Source organism: Apium graveolens, chromosome 4 (assembly GCF_009905375.1).
Source record: "Apium graveolens cultivar Ventura chromosome 4, ASM990537v1, whole genome shotgun sequence".
Lineage (NCBI taxonomy): Eukaryota > Viridiplantae > Streptophyta > Magnoliopsida > Apiales > Apiaceae > Apium > Apium graveolens.
Genome location: NC_133650.1, coordinates 300,486,295 through 300,506,831, shown reverse-complemented (window position 1 = coordinate 300,506,831; position 20,537 = coordinate 300,486,295). Strand labels below are relative to the sequence as shown.

General features: G+C 38.9%; 1 protein-coding gene and 1 non-coding gene across 2 annotated transcripts in view; one reads left to right on the top strand and one right to left on the bottom strand.

Annotated features, from left to right (window-relative positions):
* LOC141719935 (uncharacterized) overlaps positions 1–20,537 on the bottom strand; it is a 39,369-nt gene that overhangs the window by 2,528 nt on the left and 16,304 nt on the right. The gene's annotated exons all lie outside the window — the stretch shown is intronic.
* On the top strand, positions 6,947–7,053 carry LOC141722232 (small nucleolar RNA R71). Its single transcript, XR_012575253.1, has one exon. It is a non-coding gene; the product is annotated as a small nucleolar RNA R71 (small nucleolar RNA).

Here is a 20,537-nt window from a genome sequence, read left to right as displayed (position 1 = left end):
AAGTCCCCTAAGAACTTAATAACTCGAATACCAAAGAGCCCACTCTTGATCAATTATACAATTTTTTTTTTTTTGCAAGTGCGTTTCGCTCCATCTTGCTCAACCCTAGACTACTCGCAACATATGCGAGCCGGCTACTAGCCATTTGATGCCTAGCCACAACTAGCAACAACTTCCATATTTTTTTCTCCATATTTTTTTCTTTTTTCATGTCTTTATCACTAAGAACCTATAATCGAATTCTAAGCATAATAAGTAGATTGACCTTGAAAACAACCAAATCATAACAACAATCTAGCCCTTACGCATTCTTTAAGACTTAGTGGACTTACAATTGTTTCTAGCATGCATATCAACCTACACAACTTAATATCACTTTAATGCTATCACTACACTCGCATCAATATCACAATTCAGTCGATAACTTATTGCAAAAGGGATCATGGTAAATGCATGAGCTACATGACATTCATAAAAAAAAACTAAATGGCATAAATTATGCAACTATATGAACTAAACTATCATGAATATGCAACTAAATGACACACACACAATATTCCTTAACTACCACCCCCAAACTAAAAATCTTCACTGTCCTCAGTGAAAGTAGTAGAAAGGAACACAGGGTATACCTACTCGGAGTCATCATCATCATCACCCTCAGTGGGTGGAGTATCAGGCGGTGGGTATGCAGAGTCCTCACCAAAAACTGGCCACTGGATATCAGCTCCAAGGCCTCGAAAAGCAGTCCCTAACGCAAGGGTGAGCTCCTGAGCAAACCTGCTCTGCGTCTCATACATGGCATTCATCCGCCGTGAAAGCCTCCTATACTGGGCATCACCCATCCCAGCACCCTCCTGAGCTCTCGAAGAACCAGCCTTCATCACGCCCTGGCCTAGCCATAGTAGCACCTCATGCTGGACGCCCTCCTGGAAGACGATAACGCAGCCCATACTCCTCAGGCTCACCACCAGTCCACTCCTGCATCCCATTCAGAGTGCCAGAATCAATCGAAGCTGCTGGCAACTGCAACTGCTCATGAGCCGGCCAGTTCACTCCCACTGCTCGGCATAGCTTCGTAACCGTGGATGCATAAGGGATGTTCATATGCTTTGCTCCCCTCAAAAACTTCAGAATTCCTTGGTAGATAAACTCACCAAGGTCCACATAGTACTCCTCATTCAGAATTCCCCACAACAGCTGTGCTCTCTCAACTGTGACCTCATGTGCATGCGAAGAAGGCAAAATATTAGCACAAATAAATGCATTCCATGCACGGGCATACCTGTTCATGGCGATCACCGGAAAGTGACGATACTCATTATTGCCTGTACTGCGGGTCCAAACTATGCCCGGTCGACAGAGAGTCGCACAAATCAAATCCAAGTCAAAATCCTCAGTAGTCTTTTCATTCCAGTTCTCCTCCTCGGGCTTCCTCTCTCGCTGTCCAATCACACGGCGAATCGCCGCAGGATGATAATCAACCGTCAGCCCACGGACTACAGAAAACCCATTCTTTTCAGCCTTCGCGTTCGCGTAGAACTCGCGAACAACGCTCATCGGTACTGCTTCGGGTGACTCACAAAAAGCTATCCAACCCTTCTCTGCAATCATGGGCAACAACTCACCATCCCTCCCTGATGGTAAAAACCCCCTCTCCTTCAGAATCGGCTTCCCCAACAGCCTAGTGTACTCCTCCTCCGCAGCTCTGTCAGTTAACCGAGGCCTTGCAGCAGTACCCCTCGATGAATCAGCAGTAGGAACTGTGCTGCTGCTGTCAATAGTGCATGCTCTCTTGGGTGCCATTGATTCGTGAATAAAAGTGTAGGAAGTTTTGTGGGAGATATGTAGGATAGGTGTATGTATATATAGGGTGTGGATTAGATTAGGGTTTGGGAATTAAGGGATAAAATGATGGGGTAGTGGGAACAAATCGTGGGTTTATGGGCTAAACTGTTTTTGTGTTTGTTTTTGTTTGGTTTTTTTTTTTCTGAACTGTAAAAAATTTTCTGGAACTCGACCCCTGCGCGGCCGCTCAGCATAGCTGCGCGGGCGCGCAGAGGGTCTCTGGAATTTTTTTTTTCAGCACCTGTTTTCTGATTTTTTTGTGTTTTTGGATAGGTTATTAACTTCTAAGGGTTCCTGTAACAACAATTCATGGGTTGCCTCCCACGCATCGCTTCTTTTTCGTCATTAGCTTGACGTTCCGTACCTTTCTCAAGTAGTCAACAAAATGGCACTAACCACCTCTCGGTTTGCCATGTCCCCATAGTAGTGCTTCAACCGCTGACCGTTAACCTTGAATGCTTGGTCCGAATCATTCTCAAAAATTTCCACCGCTCCATGTGGAAACACAGTTTTGACAATAAAAGGTCCAGACCACCTTGATTTCAACTTCCCAGGAAAAAGTCGGAGCCGAGAGTTGAATAAAAGAACTTGTTGCCTTGGCACAAATAACTTAGGATGTAGCTTCCTATCGTGCCACCTCTTCACCTTTTCCTTATACATTTTGTTATTCTCGTACGCTTGAAGTCGAAATTCATCAAGTTCATTAAGCTGAAGCATTCTTTTCTTACCAGCTGCATCTAAATCCAGGTTCAATTTCTTCAATGCCCAGTAGGCCTTATGCTCAAGCTCCGCCGGTAGATGACATCCCTTACCGTACACCAACTGAAACGGTGACATCCCAAGTGGAGTTTTGTATGCTGTTCTGTAAGCCCAAACAGCTTCATCGAGCTTTAAAGACCAATCCTTCCTTAACGGACAAACAACCTTCTCTAGAATGCGCTTTATCTCTCTGTTAGACACTTCCGCTTGACCATTTGTTTGCGGATGATAGGCAGTAGCTACTCGATGATTCATATTATAACGCTGCATCATAGAAGTGAACTTACGGTTGCAAAAATGCGATCCTTCATCACTTATGATTACCCGAGGTGTTCCAAACCTTGTAAAAATTTGCTTATGAAGAAAATTTAGTACTGCCTTTACATCATTTGTCGGTAAAGCTTTAACTTCGACCCATTTTGAGACATAATCGACTGCCAGCAAGATGTACTGATTATTGCAAGACGAGATAAAAGGCCCCATGAAATCGATTCCCCATACATCAAAGACCTCGACTTCAAGCATCACATTTAATGGCATTTCATCCTTCCTTGACAAATTTCCCACTCTTTGGCAACGATCACACCTTAAAACAAACTGATGAGCATCCTTGAACAAAGTAGGCCAGAAAAAACCTGCTTGTAGAATACGAGCTGCCGTCTTCTCACCTCCATAGTGTCCCCCATAAATCATGGAATGGCAGTCTCGTAATATCCCCCCCGTCTCACAGAACGGGATACATCTCCTGATGATCTGGTCAGCTCCCTGTCTAAATAAATATGGTTCATCCCACATATACCACTTCACCTCATACAGAAACTTCTTCTTTTGAGCGGATGTCAAATTAAGAGGCATTATATTGCTGACGAGATAGTTTACAATATCTGCAAACCATGGTTCTTCCTCCTGAATTGCAAACAACTGCTCATCCGGAAAAGATTCATTGATTAACGTCCTATCTTGTGAAGTAGAATCGGGATTCTCCAACCTAGAGAGATGGTCAGCTACTTGATTCTCAGTACCTTTTCTATCTTTGATCTCTAACTCAAATTCCTGAAGTAAAAGCACCCAACGAATGAGTCTCGGCTTCGAATCCTTCTTAGAAACCAGATAGCGAATAGCTGCATGATCAGTGAATACTGTTACTTTCGTACCAAGCAGATAAGATCGAAATTTCTCAAAGCCAAAGACTATAGCCAAAAGCTCCTTCTCAGTAGTGGTGTAGTTCAATTGGGCACCATTTAAAGTCTTACTCGCATAGTAGACCACATGGAAGAGATTTTTCTTGCGCTGTCCCAGAACTGCACCTACCGCATAATCACTCACATCACACATCATCTCAAATGGTTCTGTCCAATCTGGTGCTGTAATGACTGGTGCCGTGATCAAACTCTCCTTGAGAGTCTCGAATGCTGCCAAACATTCATCATCAAATTTGAAAGGCACATCTTTCTCAAGCAAATTGCACAACGGCTTAGATATCTTTGAAAAGTCCTTGATGAATCACCGATAAAAACCCGCATGACCAAGAAAACTACGGATTCCTTTCACAGAATTAGGTGGGGGAAGATTTTCAATGACTCCCACCTTGGCTTTGTCCACCTCCAGACCCTTGCTAGAGACCTTATGCCCAAGGATAATGCCTTCACGCACCATAAAATGACATTTCTCCCAATTAAGCACCAAATTAGTTTCCACGCATCTTTTGAGTACGGCGCGCAGATTATTCAAACATTCATCATATGAGTGTCCAAAGACGGAGAAGTCATCCATGAACACTTCGACGTTATTTCCAATCATGTCAGAGAATATAGCCATCATACATCTCTGAAAGGTGGCCGGTGCGCCACATAACCCAAACGAAACTCTGCGAAAAGCAAATGTGCCAAATGGACAAGTGAAGGTAGTCTTTTCCTGATCCTCTGGTGCAATACAAATCTGATTATACCCGGAATAACCATCCAGAAGACAAAAATACTCATGACCCGCCAATCTGTCAAGCATCTGATCAATAAATGGAAGGGGGAAGTGATCCTTCCTTGTGGCTTTGTTCAATTTTCTATAATCCATGCATACTCTCCATCCTGTAACTGTTCGAGTAGGGATGAGCTCATTCTTTTCATTTGCGACCATAGTGATACCTCCCTTCTTAGGTACACATTGTACGGGGCTCACCCACGAGCTGTCAGAAATAGGATAAATGATGCCTGCATCTAGCCATTTCAGAATTTCTTTCTTCACCACCTCCTTCATGATGGGATTCAGTCTTCGCTGCTGTTCCACAGTTGGCTTACTACCTTCCTCTAGCAGAATTTTATGCATACAATATGAAGGACTTATCCCCTTGATGTCTGCTATGGTCCATCCAATAGCCGATTTGAATTCTCTCAAAATCCTTAAGAGCTTGTCTTCCTCACTACCTGAAAGGTCAGATGAAATAATAACAGGTAACGTAGATGAATCACCTAAAAAAACATACCTCAAGTGTTCAGGTAATGGCTTGAGCTCCAAGGTAGGTGCTTCCTCTATTGATGGTTTGAGCTTCCCATCAGCGTTCTTGAGGTCAGAAGTACCAAGAGATTCAAATGGTATGTCCAGCTTTCGCTTCCAGGGAGAAGCGTTCAGATATTGTAATTGCTCGTTGCTATCTTCATCATCGCTGTCAAAATCCCCCACTAAGGCCTTTTCCAATGCATCAGACATTAGCATGTGATCGAGTTCTGAAGTAACCGCAGAATCAATCACATCCACTTTTAAGCACTCCTCATCTTCTGTAGGGAATTTCATTGCCTTGAATACGTTGAAGGTCACATCCTGATCTTGGACCCGCATAGTAAGTTCCCCTTTTTGCACATCTATCAAGGTACGGCCAGTAGCCAAGAAAGGCCTCCCCAAGATTATGGGAATCTTCTTATCTTCCTCAAAATCCAGAATAACAAAATCTGCAGGAAAGAAGAGCTTATCCACCTTGACGAGCACATCCTCAACTATGCCCCTTGGGTAAGTAATGGAACGGTCAGCCAATTGTAGTGACATGTACGTGGGTTTTGGATCAGGCAGATCCAGTTTTTTAAAGATTGACAACGGCATCAGATTAATGCTTGCTCCCAAATCACAAAGGCACTTGTCAAACGTCAGATTGCCAATTGTGCAAGGAATGGTGAAGCTCCCTGGATCTTTCAGTTTTGGTGGTAACTTTTGTTGCAGAACAGCGCTGCATTCTTCCGTGAGAGCAACGGTTTCAAGGTCATCCAGTTTCACCTTCCTTGAAAGAATAGTCTTCATAAACTTCGCATAACTAGGCATTTGTTCCAGAGCCTCAGCGAAAGGTATATTGATGTGAAGTTTCTTGAACACCTCCAGAAACTTCCCGAACTGTCTATCCAGCTTTTGTTGCTGCAATCTCTTAGGAAAAGATGGTGGAGGATAGAGCTGTTTCTCCCCTGTATTAGCCTCAGGCAGAGTGTGTTCAACAGTAGTCTTCCTTGGTTCCGCCGCTTTCTCCTTTTGCTTAGATTCTTCACCTCTAATTTCAGCTTCTACTTCTTTTGCCTTTTCAGCCTCAGCTACTTTTCCAGACCTTAAGGTAATAGCCTTGACTTGCTCTTTAGCTTCCTTCCTGCCTGGTACTTCCGTGTCACTGGGAAGAGTGCCAGGTTGACGATTGAGCACTGCATTGGCTAATTGACCAATTTGATTTTCCAAGGTCTTGATAGAAACCGCCTGACTCTTGCACAACAGCTTAAGTTCCTCAAAATCAGCACTAGTAGGTGCAGCTGCACTTCCCTGTTGCGGATATGATTGCCTTGTAGCATACTGCTGTGGTTGCTGGAATCCAGGTGGGTTAAACTGTTTATTCACTCCTTGCTGATATGGTGGCTGAATAGCATTCTGATTATTCCCCCAGCTGAAATTTGGATGATTTCTGTTGTTAGGATGATAGGTCGCTGGCACAGGCTGCTGTTGTCGCTGATAATTATTCACATACTGAACAGATTCGTTTACAAGAGAACACTGATCCGTAGCATCTGCACAAAGCTCACAAACCATAGCTATTTGATTAACTCCATACGTAGCCAAAGAATCAACCTTCATTGATAGCGCTTGGAGCTGGGCTGCAATAGCGGTGGCTGCATCAACTTCCAGAATACCTGCTACCTTGCCTGACGTCATCCTCTGAGTTGGGTTTTGATGCTCATTTGCAGCCATCGTCTCGATAAGATTATACGCCTCAGTATAGCTTTTAGCCCATAAGGCGCCTCCAGCTGCTGCATCGAGCATGGGCCGAGATTGGGCCCCCAAACCATTATAGAAACCAGTGATCACCATCCAATCCGGCATTCCATGATGTGGACATTTTCTCAATATTTCCTTGTAGCGTTCCCAAGCCTCGCACATAGATTCTGTAGGTTGCTGCGCAAACTGAGTAAGAGCACTCCTCATAGCAGCAGTCTTTGCCATCGGATAAAACTTCACCAGAAACTTTTGCGCAAGATCTTGCCACGTAGTGATGGACCCAGCTGGTTCAGAATGTAACCAGTCTTTAGCCTTGTCCCTTAGTGAGAATGGGAAAAGCCTCAACTTGATAGCCTCATCAGTCACGCCATTATACTTAAAAGTGCTGCAGATCTCGACAAAATTCCTTATGTGCATGTTGGGGTCTTCAGTTGCCGCTCCTCCAAAAGAAACAGAATTCTGCACCATCTGAATAGTGCCCAGCTTGATTTCAAAGGTGTTAGCTTGAATAGCCGGATGAAGGATGCTTGACTGAATGTCAACAATTTTAGGCCGAGAAAAATCCATAAGAGCTGGATCAGCTTGAACAATACGATCTCCCATGTTTACTGGTTCTTTCTGCTCAGTTCCTGAATCCGAATCCTCAAAATCTAACTTCTCCGGAATATCAAGAACTTCGTCTGTCTCCTCAGCTGTATCTAAAGTCCTCTTGCGAGCACGAGAACGAGTTTGCATAAACGCTTGCTAAAGTACCTGAAATACAACCAGAAAAAATAAGTAACTACTACGTCCTAATCACTGAGTCCTAATGACCAATGATGGTAAGTACATAAACTAAACAAATACGCCGAGTCCCCGGCAGCAGCGCCAAAAACTTGTTAGGGCGAAAACACGCGCTAATATTCACGCAAGTATACGCGTTCGCAAGTAATATAGAATATTTTCTAGTTCGTTCCCTCAGAGACTCAGACTAAATTATTGTCTAATTAAACTCACTCACCAATGTATGATTACTTCTCAATGTTAAGATAATAACACTTAAAATTGTTGATTAAATATTAACTATAATTAACTACTTAATTAACCACTTAACTAACACTTCAATTTATCAATAATAAAACACTCATGAGATCACAACTTCATTATTACTTCCTTCTATAGCCATTGTTATTACCTTTAGCATGTGACGGTGATGATATTAATCGAATAACACGAAACTGATAAAAGCCAACTTTCATTGTACTAATACCATTCCACCAAGCATCCACAATTAAGATAGAAGTTGAATAATCATCAATTATGTTGAGTTCCTATATGTCTACAGAAATTGACAACACAACGATTTAAGCACAAGTTATTCCTTTTTGATTACATAGGGCAAATAAAATTGTTAGAGTTACCCACTAATCATGCACAACGTACATGAACCTATGCTAGCATGGCAAGTTCTAAATCTCAAGATCCACCGTCGCTTCACAAGAGATTAACACCCTATCTTATATGTTCGCGACGCACATAAGACGAATACGCACAACCAATACTAGATATCAAGCAATCATCACACACTAAAGTATTAAACAATTAACTAAAGAATTCCATAATAAATCCGTTGCAACCCCATGATCACGATTAGCCCATAATAGAACTTATCGCCATCATGGGTTCATATGAAATCATGATAAACAAACACAAGAAAATAATAACTAAACTAATTATATTAAAACAGAGTACGTCACAAGAGTAAATAAGTCAAAGCAAGAAAACTAGCATCCAACGTTACAACGAAACAAGAATCACAAGAAAATATGCTTCCTCTTCGTTGTGGTGTGCTAAATCGGTCTTCTTCCTTATCTCCTTCGCTTCTTGCATAAAACACAATCTAAAACATAATCCCCTTAATACTCTCCGTGAAAACGTCTCAAATCTACCTATATAATAGTCCCATAAAACTCAGATTACATAGAAGTTGGAAGCCAAACAGAAGTAGAAGTCTAAAATAATTTATCTTTTTCCCCGACCCTGCGCGGCCGCTCAGCATAGCTGCGCGGGCGCGCAGGTTGCTGCGCGGCCGCTCAGCATTGCTGCGCGGGCGCGCAGGCCTCTACTGGAAAAAATCCAGGTTTGCTCCATTTCTTCGCCGTAATCTGCCCATTCCTTTCCTCTCGCAATGGTGAACACATGCCAAGGCTTATTCTTGATGATTCCTCCCCCGAAATGCAACTAATACCCTGAAATGCATAAACACTAGAAAAATGCATCAAATACACAAAATACTTGATTTCAAGACACCAATTTAAGCCATTTTAAGACGTTCTAAGTGGTATAAAATGCCACTTATCACAGCTCTCGTGATATTTGTTCATCACTGAGAGGTAACAGTTCCATACTGTAACAGAGTTTATTATTTCAATAAAGTTTGTTTTCTGTTACTTAAGATTTTAAAGTTCGATTTGATTGTATTATACACTGTATTCACCCCCTCTACAGTGCGTGTGACCTAACAAGTGGTATCAGAGCCTATCTGTTAACACACATACAGTTAAAGATCCAAACACAATCATGTCTGACACAGAAACTCCAACTAAGCCTACCAAAACTGAGGAACCACCAAAGACACAAATTCAGAGTCGGTATGAGACCATCAGAGTTCCCATACTGAGACCATCTGAATATCCCATATGGAAGGTAAGGATGACCATGTTCCTGGAAGCAACAAATCCAGAATACCTTGATAGAATCAAGGAAGGGCCTCACAAACCAACCAAGCTTGCTGTTGCAGTTGCAGGTGAAGCAGCAAAGACTGTACCAAAGGAAAAGAGTGATTATACTGCTGAAGATATAGCATCAATTGCTAAGGATGCTAAGGTATGACACTTACTGCATAGTGCCATTGATAATGTAATGTCAAACAGGGTAATCAACTGCAAGACTGCTAAGGAGATATGGGATGCTCTGAAACAAGGTGTCAGGGAACTGACACAATTAAGAAGAACAGGAAGACAATACTCACTCAAGAGTATGAACACTTTGACTCAAAGACTAATGAGTCATTGAATGATTTATATGATAGATTTGTCAAACTTTTGAATGATTTGTCATTGGTTGATAAAGAGTATGATCTTGAAGATTCAAACCTTAAATTCATGTTAGCTCTTCCTGAATGCTGGGATTTGAAGGCAACAATAATAAGAGACAACTACAATCTTGATGAAACAACTCTTGATGAAATCTATGGAATGCTCAAGACTCATGAACTTGAGATGGAACAAAGAAGCAAGATGAAAGGAGGAAAGTCAAGGACAGTTGCTCTTAAGGCTGAAGAAGAATCCCCCAAAGCAGCTTCCTCAAGGAAAGACAAGGGTAAAGCTCTTGTTATAAAGTCTGATACTAAGTCATCAAGTTCTGAAAGTGATGATGACTCAGATTCTGAAAGCTTGCCTGAGACTGATGCTGATGAGGAGATGATGAAGCTGTGTGCTCTTATGGTGAAAGGAATCACAAAGATTGCATACAGGAAGTTCAGGAAGGGAAAAAAGTTTTCCAGGAAAGGCATAAGTTCTGATAAGAAGAATTTCAGAAGATCTGAAGGCAGAGGAGGAAAGTCTGACAGAGGAGATTATACCAATGTTAAATGCTATAACTGTGGTGAGAAATGCCACATATCTCCTGATTGCAAAAATGTAAAGGGTGACAAAGGCAAGGCTCTTGTCACAAAGCAGAAAAGCTGGACAGACACCTCAGACTCTGAAAGTGAGGAGAACTATGCATTAATGGCAAATGCTGATAAAGAAAGTGCTGAGAGCAGTTCTGAAGCTGCTGAAACAAAGGTACCTCAGACTACTTATGCTTTTCATACTGATGATATTAATGAGTTGAGAAGATATCTTAAAACCATGTTTGTTAGTTATAGAGATCAAACTTTAATATGTGAAAGATTAACTTCTGAAAATCTTGCTTTTAAGAAAAGAAATGATTTCTTAGAAAAAGAGTTAGTCATGTTTCATCAAACTCAGAAGGATAGAGATGATGCTTTCTATGTTAGGGATGAAGTGCTAAAAATGAATGAATCTCTAAAAACTGAGTTAGAAAAGGAAAGAGAGATTATCAGGACTTGGACTAATTCTGGTAAAACAACTCAAAATTTGCTAAGTAGTGGAAACTGGAAAGAGGGCTTAGGTTATGGAGAGGATAAGAATGATAAAGGAACTGAAGAAATTAAGCCTGTTGTTAAGCAAAAGCCAAAGTTAAAACCTGTTAAGTTTGTAACTGTAAAGTCTGAAAATGAGAAATCAGAAGTTAAAGAGGAATTAACTTCTGACAAACTAAAACATGAAAAGACAGCTGAAGTAAACATAGGCTTAATGACAAAGAAGCAGCTTAAGCATAAGCTGAAAGATGTTAAGAATGCAAACAAGGTAAAATCACCTAGGAAAAATAGGAATGGAAAGGAAGGTGTGAATAAAAGCAATGATTATAAACCTGTTCCCGATGCTCCTAGGAAAACATGTCATAACTGTGGAAGTTCTAATCATCTGGCTTCTTTTTGCAGGAAGAATAAGAATATTAACTCCTTACCTTCAAAATCAGGAGTTAAGAGTCAGTCTGTTAGATACAAACCACAAAATCCTTGTTTTCATTGTGGCAGTTTATGGCATTCCATTTATACTAGTAAGGAATATCATAGTTTGTACTATGATTATTATCAAATAAAACCTTCTTTGAAGAAAGTTTCCATTGTTCCTTCTAGTGTAAATTCTGATTCAAAGTCTGATAATGTAAGTTCTGAAAAGAAAAATGTTAACATAAACTCTGATGCTAAATCCGCTGCAAATGTTTACAAACTTAATAAGACCAAAGGATCCAAGCAAGTCTGGGTCCTTAAAACTAATAATTAGTGGTCTTTATGATTGCAGGGCAACAGGAAAAATATTCTAGTTCTGGACAGTGGATGTTCAGGACATATGACTGGAAATAAGGCCCTGCTATCAGACTTTGTGGAGAAAGCTGGCCCAAGTGTTTCCTATGGAGATGGCAACATTGGAAAAACATTGGGATATGGCAATATCAATCTTGGGAATGTCATAATTAAAGAAGTAGCTCTGGTCTCAGGACTTAAACACAATCTGCTGAGTATAAGTCAAATCTGTGACAGAGGTTATCATGTTAATTTCTTTGAAGAACACTGTGAAATTGTGAGTAAATCTAAAGGCAAAGTTGTTCTGAAAGGATACAGGTGTGGTAACATTTATGAAGCTAAGCTTTCAACAAGTACTGATGGTTCTGCAATCTGTCTGATGAGTAGAGCATCAATTGAAGAAAGCTGGAATTGGCACAAGAAACTCTCTCATTTAAATTTCAATAATATAAATGAACTGGTCAAGAAAGATCTTGTGAGAGGATTGCCAAAGTCAGTATTTGCTCCTGATGGTCTTTGTGATTCATATCAGAAGGCCAAACAAAGAAAATCTTCATTCAAGAGCAAGACTGAATCATCAATTCTTGAGCCTTATCATCTACTACATGTTGATCTATTTGGTCCAGTGAATGTCATGTCTATTGCAAAGAAGAAGTATGCGTTGGTCATAGTGGATGAGTTTACCAGATACACATGGGTGTATTTCTTGCACATAAAAAATGAAACTGCATCTATCTTGATTGATCATGTCAAACATCTGGATAAATTGGTCAAAGATTCTGTGAAAATCTTAAGGAGTGATAGTGGCACTGAGTTCAAGAATTTGATGATGGAAGAGTTCTGTAAAAACCATGGAATAAAGCAGGAATTTTCTGCTCCTGGAACTCCACAGCAAAATGAAGTTGTTGAAAGGAAGAATAGAACTCTCATTGAAGCTGCACGTACAATGCTTGAAGAAGCAAAGCTTCCAACCTATTTCTGGGCTGAAGCTGTACAGACTGCTTGTTTTACTCAAAATGCAACACTTATTAACAAGCATGGAAAAACACCATATGAGATGGTGAAGAAAAAGAATCCAAATCTGAAGTAATTTCATGTATTTGGATGCAAGTGTTTTGTTCTCAAGACTCATCCTGAACAACTATCCAAGTTTGATCTAAAAGCTGATGAAGGAATCTTTGTTGGATATCCACTTTCCACAAAAGCCTTCAGAGTCTATAATTTGAGAACAAAAGTGGTCATGGAATCTATAAATGTCTCTTTTGATGATAAGAAGATTACTGGTCTTGAAGATTTCATTGACCATGATCAGCTGAGATTTGAAAATGAAGACTCAAATTCTGATACTGAAAATCCTGACAGTCTAAGTCCTGATACTGTAAACTCTGATGGATTAGACTCTGACGTTATTGAAATTGTGGTGACTACGTCAAAGAAAGATGCACCTATGCAGGTTGAGCATACTCAAGATCCTACCACATCTCAAGAAACATCAGAACATACATCTGGCTCTTCAAGTTCTGATTCATCAAGTTCTGACAAGTGGTATCATAGTGCTGAAAATCTAAATTCTGAAGAATCCAACTCAGAGAGCATAGTTTCAGGGGGAGCATCAGAAAATGAAAATGAAGACAACATGGATCATGGGGGAGCATCCAGTTCTAGAGAAAACCTTCCATCTGCAAGGAAGTGGACAAAGTCACATACACCTGATTTGATAATTGGAAATCCTGATGCAGGTGTCAGAACTAGAACAGGTACTTCAAATGAATGTCTTTACAATTCTTTTCTTTCTTAGACTGAGCCAAAGAAAGTGGAAGAAGCTCTTCAAGATGCTGATTGGGTGCAAGCAATGCAGGAAGAGTTAAATGAATTTGAAAGAAACAAAGTCTGGACCCTAGTGCCAAGACCAAAGAATAGATCTGTTGTTGGTACAAAGTGGGTGTTCAGAAACAAAACTGACAGTGATGGCATAATTACAAGGAATAAGGCAAGGCTAGTTGCAAAAGGATATTCTCAACAGGAGGGAATTGATTATGATGAAATATTTGCACCAGTTGCTAGGTTAGAAGCCATAAGGATATTTTTGGCTTATGCTGCTCATAAAAAGTTTACCGTCTTTCAAATGGATGTGAAAAGTGCTTTTCTCAATGGAGAATTGGAGGAGGAAGTATATGTTGAACAACCTCCAGGCTTTGTAGATTCCAAACATCCAGATTATGTCTACAGGCTTGATAAAGTACTTTATGGACTTAAGCAAGCTCCTAGAGCATGGTATGAGACTTTAGCTCAGTTTCTTCTGGAAAGTGGATTCAATAGAGGAACAATAGACAAAACACTGTTCTACCTCAACCACGGAAAGGACTTACTTCTCGTCCAGATTTATGTTGATGATATCATTTTTGGGTCTACAAATGACAGACTTTGCAAGAAGTTTGCCAAACTGATGCAGTCAAAATATCAGATGAGTATGATGGGGGAACTTAGCTATTTTCTGGGCCTTCAAGTCAAGCAGAATGAAGAAGGCACTTTTATTTGTCAAACTAAGTACACCAGAAACTTGCTAAAGAAATTCGGAATGCAAGATTGTTCAAGTGCATCCACTCCCATGGCCACTGCAACAAAACTGGATAAGGATACTGGTAAATCAGTAGATATTACTGATTACAGAGGTATGATTGGATCTCTACTCTATCTAACTGCTAGTAGACCTGATATCATGTATGCTACCTGTCTTTGTGTAAGATTTCAAGCAGATCCAAGAGAACCTCACTTAACAGCTGTGAAGAGAATCTTTAAGTATCTTAAAGGAACAGCTGATCTGGGATTGTGGTATCCTAGAGAATCAGATTTTAAACTAATAGGTTACTCAGATGCAGATTTTGCAGGTTGCAAAATTGACAGGAAAAGCACAAGTGGAAGCTACCAATTTCTTGGAGGCAGATTGGTTTCTTGGTTTAGCAAGAAACAAAAGTCAATTTCCACATCAACTGCAGAAGCAGAGTATATTGCTGCAGGAAGCTGTTGTGCACAGATTCTTTGGATGAAGAATCAGTTACTGGATTATGGGTTAACATATTTCAAAATCCCTATTTACTGTGATAATCAAAGTGCTATTGCTATGACAGGTAATCCAGTTCAACACTCTATGACAAAGCACATCAGCATCAGGTACCACTTCATAAGGGAACATGTAGATGAAGGTAAAGTGGAATTGCACTTTGTTCCAACAGATCAACAACTAGCAGATATCTTCACAAAACCACTGTGTGAAGCCACTTTTACAAGATTGGTAAATGAACTTGAAATGATTTCAGGTTCTTTTTCTAAATCTGTCTAGTTTTGTTCTGTTTCATTAGACTTTATGATCAGTATTTACAGAATGTAATCTCTTTGTATATTCTGTGATTAATTGAAATATGCGTTCAAGTACTGATTGTTGTCTGATATATGTTTCTAAACTCTGATAAGTGATATGTCTGTTTAAGTAACTATTCAATCCTATGAGGATAACTGTGCTAGATACTGACCTAGTAGTCTTTAATAAACAAATGATCCCATGTAAGAAGTAATTATTTCTGTGGAAATCTTATGACACAAGCAAATTCTGATAATTGAGCTTAGTTGAGTTTACTTTGTTTATCTTATTACTAAGTCACAAATTAAAATAATGCTACTCATCTGTTAAGTTCTGATACTAGTAAATCTGCTGAATGTACTAAGTGCTGATAAACCTAAATTATCAAAAGAAAAAGCAAAAAGATCAAAGAATAAAATCAGGTACTCCTTTGAGATCTAGAGTAAAAATGTGGAAGGGACGACCCAAGTGCATTGCTGGTATTAAGTAAATATGCATTAGAAAAGCAAAATATTTTCTTGGTGACTTTTCACACTCTATGATTACTGGAGAAATACTCTGATAATAGTATAAATTCTGATAAGCAGTCGTGACTCACTTACACTGAGAAGCCACTGTAAAATAGAATTTAAAAAGATGCATAAAATTAGCACAAAACAGTTGAGGTGGACTCAAGCATGAACTCATTCATCAGTAGGTTTCAGGATAATGACAGCTCTTTAGCAAAATTTTAGTTATGCCTTATTTCTAAGATGTACTGAAGTGAATCAAACTTTACTCCTTGTCTGAAATTTAGCTTAATGCACACACTAATCACTCCCTCTGAATGATGAACATTACTGTGGTGGTCTATGTTGTTTTAGATAAACAGTCATTGTGTCATTTTGCACTAACTCTGAGGACAAGTTCTGGTTGCATATTCTGACGATTAAGTTCTGAAGAGTATAACTCAGAACTTGTATGAGGATTTACTCAGATAGGCATTCCCTTTTCGAGTTAAGAAATTATGTTCTGATGACTGTTAAGTTCTGATATAAGTCTAAGTTCTGATATTACAGTCTAATTCTTTACTTGACTTATCTGTGGATAAAAATTGATAACAGTCTCGGTTCAAACTAGAATATGTTGAAGTGGAAGATTAATAGTCACTATGGTTAGGGTTAATGGTATTCATACTTGAACAGTCCACTTTTACTTGTTTCTTGTGCGCATTCAACCATGTTTTCTTCTTCCAATGAATGTTATTCTTTTTCCAAGTCTGGGGAGATGAGGTAGAATTAATTCTACCTGTCAGCATTAAATACTTTTACGTCTCCTGGCATTCTCTTACCTATATAAGCAGCCACTTCACATCAGCCTTCCCATCAAATCCTTTCTCACAAACTTACCTTCATACTTTTTTCAAAAACACAATGGTCAGATACAACATGTTTTTGAACTACCAAAACTTCAATATGGAGCTAAGCTGTGCCGACTGGCAGCAGGAATGGCACGTCACGGCCATTCCTGAGGAGATATGGGACTCTGTCCCACAGGAGGTACCGACCCACCTCCTGTTCTTCTATATGGACTACCATCGCCATCTGGAGCGATTGGAGGAGGAAAGGCTGGAAGCTCTCCGCCAGCAAGAGCGAATCATCCGACTCGCCATTCTGTTTGTTGAGAGTAGGAAGAAGAAATGATTTAATCTCGTCTTCATCCTGTTTTTCTTCATCATCAGCTTTGTCAGGCTTCTTAGCTAGGACTAAGGCTGTTGATGTTAGGTTTAGCAGCTTAGGGAAATCTTGTATAAATTCTGATGTAATCTCAATTTCATGAATGTATTCACTTGATATATTAATGAAATTTGTTTTTGTTTCAAGATTTTGTCTCTAAGATATTTTGTAATGCATTGATAAATCCTGATTGATATTCTGATGACCATATAAATTCTGTTTTAATTTAAGTTCTGACTTTCCTTTATCAGTACTTACTCATATGATTTATCTTGGTCATTTTCACTTGACTTATTTTCAGAATATTAATGTTGCAGTGAAAAATAATTCAATAAGTGGGAACGACTTCACTTTTGAATTAAAACTGTTTCACCTTAATTCATGGAATATCTGGGTAAGTGGAACGGTTTTTTTTTCCTTGAAAACAGGCGAGTGGGTAAGTAATAATTACTGTTTTCTCGAGCCCAGTAACTATCCGTTATTACTGCATGTCTGACAGGTGTCCAACGGTAACAGTTTTTTCAGAGTATAAGTATGACAGAGAGAGGATTTCTTTAATCTTTTATTTCCTTCATATTTTTTTTCTCTCTACTTACTTTTACTCTCACTTTCTCTCTTCTTCTCTCGTTGGTTTTTCATACAGACATTTTATCAAACACCTAATAGACACTTTTTCATCTAAATTTTTCACATGGCACCTAAGGATTTAATCATTGATGGAGCTAAGTTTGTTCCAAACAACTATGCTGCAATTCTTGATCATACTGAAGCTCCATCTGAATTGCATTTTGTGCAAGATCTTCTTGCACACAGTGAGATTGGGTATGCATTAACCCAGCCTTCAGTCTTTTCGAGCCAACAAGTTCTGACGTTTTGGCGGACTGGGTACTTTGATGATGGTGGTAAACATGGCACTCCCAGTATTGTTTTCGAAGTGGGTGATTCATCTTATGCAGTTACTCCTGGTACAATACGCAGGGCTCTACATCTCCCAGAAGAGTGTACTTTTTCAATTCCAGAGGAATCAGCTCTTCAGAAGTTAATGGCTAATTTGGGATATGAAAAGAGTTTGGCAAAACTTGGGCAGTTGAAACGGGCTCATATCAGAAGAGAATAGAGCTTCTTCTTCGACTGCATCACCAAAGCTTTTGGGAACAAATGTTCGAATTTTGATGCTATCCCAATTCTGAGTCAGCACATCGGGTATGCTATTATCAATCAAACTCATTTTGATTTTGCAACTGGTATAATTGGTTTTATTGGGGATAGGATGACAGAGGATAGGAATGTTGTCTATTTTGCTATATTCTGTCAACTTATTTATACTTTTTGTACTGATGAACCTCAATTAGTCAGTTCCTCAACCCCACCTTTTAAAGTTGCAAAACGCTACTTTAATGACCTGGTAAATGCTGACACTAAGAAATCAGTGGTTAGACCATTACAGATTCCTCAGTCTGTAAAACATATCCTAGTAAATGCTGATCCTGACACTTATAGATCTGTTTACTCTGATGTCCAACCAACACCAAACACCCAAAAACCATCATCCTCAGCACCTACCACTCATTCTACTCAACCTACCCTCAGGACATATCTCAAATCCTATCTCTCCACTTCACAGACTGTTCAACCCTCATCCTCAGTATAACACCCCCAAATCCGGGGTCGGGAATCCGGGTTGTCACGAGTTCCATTTCCCTTAATAACACCCAATCTTAATACACAATCAACTACTCTGTACTGTGACCCCACAATAACACACACACCACAAGTTATAGTCTCAGAGATGAATATCCAAAAATAATCACAAGTCGTTTTATTCCACAATTATATGTCAATACACCTTAAAAGGTTTTCTGGATAAATTTACATTTCTTTGCCATTATTATAATTCATAATATACATAAGTCTGGTACATTATTAGTTGAAAACTTAGCCTATTGGTAATTTCTACCTCAGCTACAGCGGCCTCAACGCTTCCAGAAAGCTGCGGAACGTTTCCTATCCGCTTGCGAATTGAGAGCTTGGTCCTGTTCATCTTATCTATCTGATGTTGTGTGATGAAAGAAGAAAGCAAGGGTGAGCAGCAAGCCCACCAAAATAATATGTATAATGATTAACAATATATGAGCCTACTCATAATACTCATGAAAGTCTTGGTCAAAAGAAATGAACCAAGTTTGATATCTTAATGCGATGAAGTCGCAAAATATTCAGTATATATATATATACATATATACTTTTCAAAATATTGGAAGTCCTCTTCCATGCATAATACATACAGAGTTCCAGTGTATAACTGTATAAAAATACCGTTGCAAGGTGATCTCATATATCTAACCTTGTCTCAATATTTTTCTGAAAATCTTTGTCATGCATAAGATAATCATTTACTAGATATAAGTTTAAAAGATGAAGTTATAAGATACTCCAATATACTTATATCTTTTCCAAATACTACTTGAACTACCACCGTTCAAGTTATAATTAGTTTCAAAGTTCATCACACTGATGAGACTACAAGATAAGACTTGAATAGATTCAATCTTTGAAATATTTTGAAGGAAATGAAGTTATGATATACTCCATTAAGTCCCGATATATATATACACCTATATATACATACGTTTCCTGAAAACCTCTGTCATGTAAAGTATGAACAAAATTGCAATATCCAATAAATTTGGGAAGGAAAGAATTTTGGCATAAACCTGATATCTTGCTGATCAGGCAAAGATACCAATAAGTAACCTTTTCTACTAGTAGATGGACGAATTCCCCACTAGTCATCACCCTGGTCGCAATAGGACCTTATGCTGGACTGCCACTCAGCCACTTATGCATTTGATGGACTCCCACTGAGCCACTTACACTATCATGGACGCCCACTGAGCCCATGTTGCTTATGCCGACTCAATAGATGGACTTACTTCCCGAACGTTGGGTAAGTAATCAATTCATTTACCAAAACTGCAACCTTGTTGCGAATATAAAATACACCACAGAGCCGGATCCCTTAGATTTTTTTGAGCGAGTATTCAAGTCCCCTTAAAATGGAAGATCTTGAATTTGAAAACAAGTTTTGGGATCCGCTCTACCTTTTAAATTCATTTTGAAGACTCGAAAACATTTTTAAGAATGTTTGGAGTAATGCTGATTTAATGAAGTAAATCAGTCCCAATATATTTAGAAAATGTCTGAATATTATTATTTAAATAATATTCCCATAAAGAATAATCTTTATACAAATAATTGAAGTAGAAGTTGTAAGACTTATACTTGAAATGAGTATTAAATAACCAAAGATATACTTATACGAAAGTAATATCTTTATTTGAATATCAAAAGTAAGTTTGATTATCGAAACATCATTCTTTAATAGAATAAAGAATATTATTAAATAATAAGCGGAGTCATAATACCTCGAATGAATATTATAAATAATATTCATTAAATAAAATAACGGAGTCATACATCCTCAAATGAATATTCAATTAATAATCATTAATACTATAACTGAGTCATAAGCCCTCGAATGAATATTCGAAATAATATTCAATAATAAAATAAAGGAGTCATAAGTCCTCGGATGAATATTCGAAATAATATTCAATAATAAAATAAAGCTATCGAATAAACCTTATTCGATTAATAGTTTTGAAAACTATAACCATATATATATATATATATAAATATAAGTATA